We start from the raw sequence: 6,000 nt of genomic DNA, 5'->3' as shown, positions 1-6,000 counted from the left end.
CTCCCCCAGTCCCATGGAGCTTGTTTTTACCCTTAGGGATGAAAAGCACCATCTATCTTAACCCAGTTCAAGGCTTCCATCCAACTCAACCAGAGAATGCTACATCAATCCCTTCTCAACTGGGCCTAGCGTCAGTCTTCCTTTGGACATTTCCCCTTGTTCTCTGAAGATCACGGGCAGGAGGAAGTCCCCACGGAGGGCAGCTTTAGATGGGAAGGTGGCCAAGGCGAGAGTGTGAGACTCTACGCTTTACACTGTTTGAGAAGACTCCACGCTGCCTGAGATAACTGAGATGAGCCATGTGAGGAAGGATTGTTTCAGTTGGTGGCTGCAGAGGGTTTTACCCCCCCCCCCCCCACGACAGAAGTAGTATGATGGAGAATCTCAGGTCACGGGAGCAGGTAACAGCAGAAAGGGAGTAACAGGAAGGAGCGAGGGTAAAATAGAGCTTCCAGGGACAACTACAGCAATCTACTTCCTCCAAGCAGGCCTTCCACATTCCCTTACATCTCAACTGTCTGCTGAAAATATAAGCCCATCAGGGGAAAAGAAGACTGTAGCTCAACAGGTTAGGGCCAGGCTCCCCCAGTGGGACACTACCACTTTTCCTGTAGACACTGCTGCCCAGACTCCACTCCTGTGACAAAATACCCCAGGGACCTGTCATGTCTTACCTCCACTGGTTTTGTAGAAAGGGAATGCAAGGGTCAGACGGGGCTGAAGTCTGCCTTTGGAGTCAGTTCTTCCTTAGTTTCCTTGTGAATACATATTACATTCTGTCCTCCCCCCCCCCCGATATCTCTATAGTTACTTAGAATGGTAAAGGATACTTTAGCATAAAGAATAGGTAGGGGTGGGCTGCAGAGATGTCTCGTGTGTTAAAGGCTAGGCTCACAACCAAAAACACAAGAAGAGATTGGGATGCCAATGGATCCCTACCTGTGTGTGAAGGAAGGAAAAAGTTTTTAGCTAGGCCAGTGGGTGACATTGCTTAAGTACGTGAAATACTATTCCAAATGGGGAGACCACCTTATCTGAGTTCCTCTCATCTTCAACTAGATTTTAAGCACAAGTATCCATCCTATAAAGGTCTTTTTTTTCTTTTTGCTCTAGAACTTTCTATGCTTATAGAAAAGTTCCACATCTGAGCTACATCTGTGGCTGTTGAACTAGCGTGATAGAAAATGTAAATTTTAACTTTTATTTCATTTTAATAATTTCAAATGTAAGTTCAGATGGCCACACATGGATTGCAAGCTCAGTTCTATATAATCAAGCCGCATGAAGACGACAGCCTAATTCATTCAGCCTGTATCCCCAGTGCCGGCACAGTGCCTGCCACACGTTTTCCCACTTAAATGTCTCTTATGTGATTGAGTGAAGAAAGAACGTTAATTATATATCGAAATGATCCTACTGTGTGAAGATGGAAAGAATAATCCCTTGTTTGAATTTTATCTCTGTGTCTTACTAACTGTGAAAATTTTACAAGTCATGGTTTTAAATTGCATTATAACAATAACATTGACATTATTAATAACTAACATGCATGAGATAGTCAGTGCACAGGTGGTTTTATGCAAATTAGTTTAATTGATCCTTACAATAAGCCTGTTTTTCTTTTGAGGAAACAGACCACAGAGAGCTTAAGTCAATGATTGCAAACTGAAGGCCATGGCCTCTTACTGGGTAGAAAATTAAGTTGCTCTCAATCTGTCTATGTATATGGAACACATATATGCACATGCATGTATATACATGGTGTATACTTATAAACACATCAACATGTATACAAATTATGGTTTTTGTCGTGCATATTTTCTTATTCAAAATTTTGAAAATCAGTGGTTGAAGTAGCTTTCTCAAGGCTGGTGAGCCTGCAAACGATGAGTTGAGGGTTATACTACCCCCAGATGACTTCAAGCTTTGTGTCTGAATTACTGTGCTTACACTTGTAAGGGCTTGGGGGTGGGGTCCATCAGAGTCAGTTCAGGACTGACTCAGACACAAAGTTCTCACCACAGGTATTTCTGTAGGAGTGGGTTTTCAAGGAGAAAAGGGGAAGTCTGTGCTAGGGTGAGACCTGATTGGACAGAGTAGCCAAATAGTGACTTTTGATTGTTGGACATTGGTGTTTGGTCTCAGGAATGAGTCAGTGGCCAAATAAGGGAATGGATCTTGGAGGCTAGCTTTAGAAATGTAATCTAATAGTTTGTATGAAGGGAGAGGGAACCTGGAAGGGTAAGACCTGTCATTAACATTTGGGCCTCTTAGCCCTTCAAGAGCTGCCTATGGTTTTGTAAGAAATGCATTTAAACTCCAGGAACCCCCCCCAAGCCAATCCACCAAACAAGAAAACCCCAAAACTGAGTCACACCTAAAACTTAAGGACCTCACTCATTCATAAGGCATGTACACACACACACACACACACACACACAGAAAGAGTCATACACAGTCACACACTTACATACTCTCAAACACACACATTCACACACACACACACATACACACTTACACACTTACTTTGAGTAATGCCTAATATCTCTTAGATTTAGTCCTTTGTCTCTGGCTATGAACCAAGGAAAATTGATCCCAGTTTAAATGCCTCTAAATCAACCCAAAGGATTCTGTTTTGACAGGGTTGCTGCAGCTCACCCACGTGTAAGCTTTTCATTTGCATGCTGACTATACGGCTAGGTTGCATCTCCCACTTGTCTGAAAGCCAAGTAGGGCCATGGATTGAGTTCAGGCCATTAGGTGTAGGCAGAAGGCTTGCACACTACTTCTAGGACCAGCCTCTAACCGCCCACGTGACTCTAGACTCTCTTTTGCCCACAAGGCTGGAGTGGATAGAACAACATCCTAAGAGGATGTCAGAGCCACAAGACTGAAAAAGCTTTTTAAAAAGCCACACATTTAAAAAGCTCTAATATTCTTCATTGGAATCCAGTAGCTGTTTGACTAGCAGAGGGGGGGGTGGGGAACACAGCTACTGTCAGGCAAATGTGTGGAATCAATTGTAGCTAAAGATACGTTGGCAACAGAAAAATCACAAGTTCCTTTAGTGATTCAATCAAGAAGAAACAGCAAGTCTTACTAGGGGGATGGAAACAGAGGCATGGATGGATAACGCAGGGCAAGCAGAGATGGGATCGTGACTGAATGGTGGCCCCACTAGGTCCTAATCCTCAGAACCTGTTAAATAGTCCTCTCATTCAAGGATCTTGTTAGGAAACGGTGTCCTGGGTTATTTGGGGATTCCCTAAATGTAAACGTATGTGTAAGCAAGAGCCCGGCAGTTCTGAGACAGGTGCTCAGAAGAGAGAGCAATGTGAAGAAGAAGGGACACAAGGGTGGCGAGCCCAGCCAAGATGGCAGCTCCCAGAAGCTGGAGGAGACACCGGATGGCCTCTTCCTTAGAACCGATAGGGTGGGGCAAAGCCAGACTCCCGAAGCACTGACTTCTGGCCTTCAGCATTCTGAGAGAATACATATCTGGTGTTTCAAGCTACCAAGGTTATCATTTGCACATCAACTATAGGCAGCTGACTTTAAGTCAGAGCTGATAGTTAGCTGATGAACAAACCCTGGGAACCCTAGCCTTGCCAGTGTCCAGGTTGCGGAGGGAGCAAGACCATCCAGGATGCAAGACCAAATGGACATCAGACTCAGACGACGATTTCAAGTTGGGCCGCACAGTGAAATTGTAAGGGAGGGTAGAGCAGTTCCAGGTCTGTTTGGAAGCTGCGACAGTTAACAATGGACTACCAAGTAACCACAACGCTCTGGAGGCTTTGAATATAATGAAACTCTGGTCTCCACAGCCCTGCCCTCCTCCTTCAGGTAGGAACGTACATCCACATGCAGCCTCTGATATTACATACCCTTCAGCAACTAGGAGAGATGTGCAGGAACCTGAACAATGCAGATTAGCAAAAAGGGAATTTGAAATGCAATATGCAGTGTATAGCAAGGCTTGCAGATAACTGTGCTTTTAGCACAATAAGGTCAAAATTAAATGAGTAAGAAGGAGACTTACTTTATGCAGACGTAACAAAGTTCTTTTGGCAGTGGACTTATCCTTGCACAATGAGACTCAACTAATACACACACACACACACACACACACACACACACACACACGAGGTTAAAATGAACTACAATCTAGAAAAAGATCCTCTGCCCTACTCCACTTCCATCTGTCTTAGACACAGAAGTTTGTATTTTCTCTTGTGCAGCAACAAGGCTGGACAGAAAAGGAAAGATATCAGATTCACAGTAAGACAGTAAACACTAGGATTAATGATTTCCAAAGGAGGCATAGTGTTAAGGGTCGGTAGGAAGGTGTGTGTGTGTGTGTGTGTGTGTGTGTGTGTGTGAGAGAGAGAGAGAGAGAGAGCATTTAAAACTCAATCAGGCGATGCATTTATCCTTGGGGGAGGAGTGTGCATTCTTCTGTCTCATCCCCTGGAAGCTCAGGACATGTTCAAGTCAGACATCTAGGACCTGAACAGTGAAGCTTGACTGTTTCCTACACAAAAGGAAGCGTGAACATCTGTCTATCAGGCCTTCAATTCCTGAGTCCCATCCTAAGTCCACCTCTGTGCTACACTGAGGCCGGTATCTCTGAGTGAAAAACACCTGAGCCATCTAGTATGGGTGTGTATGTGTATGAACGCACTCCAGGGTGGTTGAGGAAGTGTCTACAATAGGAAGGGTATTAACCCTCCATAGCTTGTAGAGTAGGGGTATGACAGGGACTGTGGGGAGGGAGTTCTATTCAAAACAAGTGATCTAGTGGAAGAGACTGTAAGGTTGATGCTTTGACATTGTGCTCAAAAATAACATGAGTCATTTTTCACAGATTACATGGGAGACAAGTGTTCTCCAAGTTTGCTTGCCTGTGTTCTTGGGGATACTGAGTAGAAAGTGAGCAAGCCCAGGATTCAGACGGAATCCTACCCTGGAGCAACTTGACACTCACTCTCTTGTTAGCATTTTCCCCTTCCTCAAGAAGAGCTGGCGAGTACCCTACAGTGTGGGAACTAAGTGAATGAATGATTCAGTCCATTCAATATCGAGACGCCCGATCAATGCTAAAGCCCACTGAGAGCAGTCATATTGGCATGGATATCCTGCAGAGTGCATCTGATCCCAGGATGGTCTTCCATGATGAAGAACTCAGAATCGACTCTGCTGGCTTTAGTCATCTGCAAGCACTTCCTTCAAACCTCTTGCTCCTGATGCAGATCTGAGCTTACCGTTCGCATCATGAACTACACCTCACAGAACATATTTTTCTGGCTGCCAAGAAATCCCAGATTTAACACCGGATCACATACCCTCTCCATTTAATGTTTCTATCAAACTTTTATATTTGCAGAAAGCCAGTAGCCATTCAAACAGGGAGCTCACACATCCTGTTAGGGACTGCTGGCATAGCAGAAGCAGGGAAAATGGGGAAACTTAAGAGCCCAGAATTTACCCTGTGGCTGCTCTGCCCACCCCTCCCGCCAACCTTTCTTGCTGCCAAGGAACAAGCAGAGCTAACAGGCCACAGTGGGCCTCTAAGCTCAGCTTCCAGCACGAAGAGAAAAACACAGCAAGATCACTGGTTTTGCCAACTGTCCCTTTCCATCTCATTAGGTCACTGAAGAGCAGGACCAGAGGAGAACAGTTTTTTTCTTTTAATTTTAATATTGTCAATTGTAATAAATTCAACCGTGTTACACCAGTGGGTTATTTTCTGTTTATTTATGGAAATTAAGTTGTAGCCTTCAAAGCCTGCCTCATCAGAGGTTTGGTTTTGGAATAAGACTGTAGAGTCTTACTATTCTAACGAGTTCCACTAGATGCTAGAGATCTGGAGTGATGCTGCCTGGGTGGGGCCCATGCATGCATTTATCACCAGTTCTGGCCTAATCCCATAAGTAAACACCAGGGCAAACACCTTCTGAGGCAAAGGTGGTGGCATTCTTAAAGGCATCCAACAAGATA

This window comes from Mesocricetus auratus, unplaced genomic scaffold (genome assembly GCF_017639785.1).
Source record: "Mesocricetus auratus isolate SY011 unplaced genomic scaffold, BCM_Maur_2.0 Super-Scaffold_100026, whole genome shotgun sequence".
Taxonomy (NCBI): domain Eukaryota; kingdom Metazoa; phylum Chordata; class Mammalia; order Rodentia; family Cricetidae; genus Mesocricetus; species Mesocricetus auratus.
Note: the sequence above shows the minus strand (reverse complement) of the source record.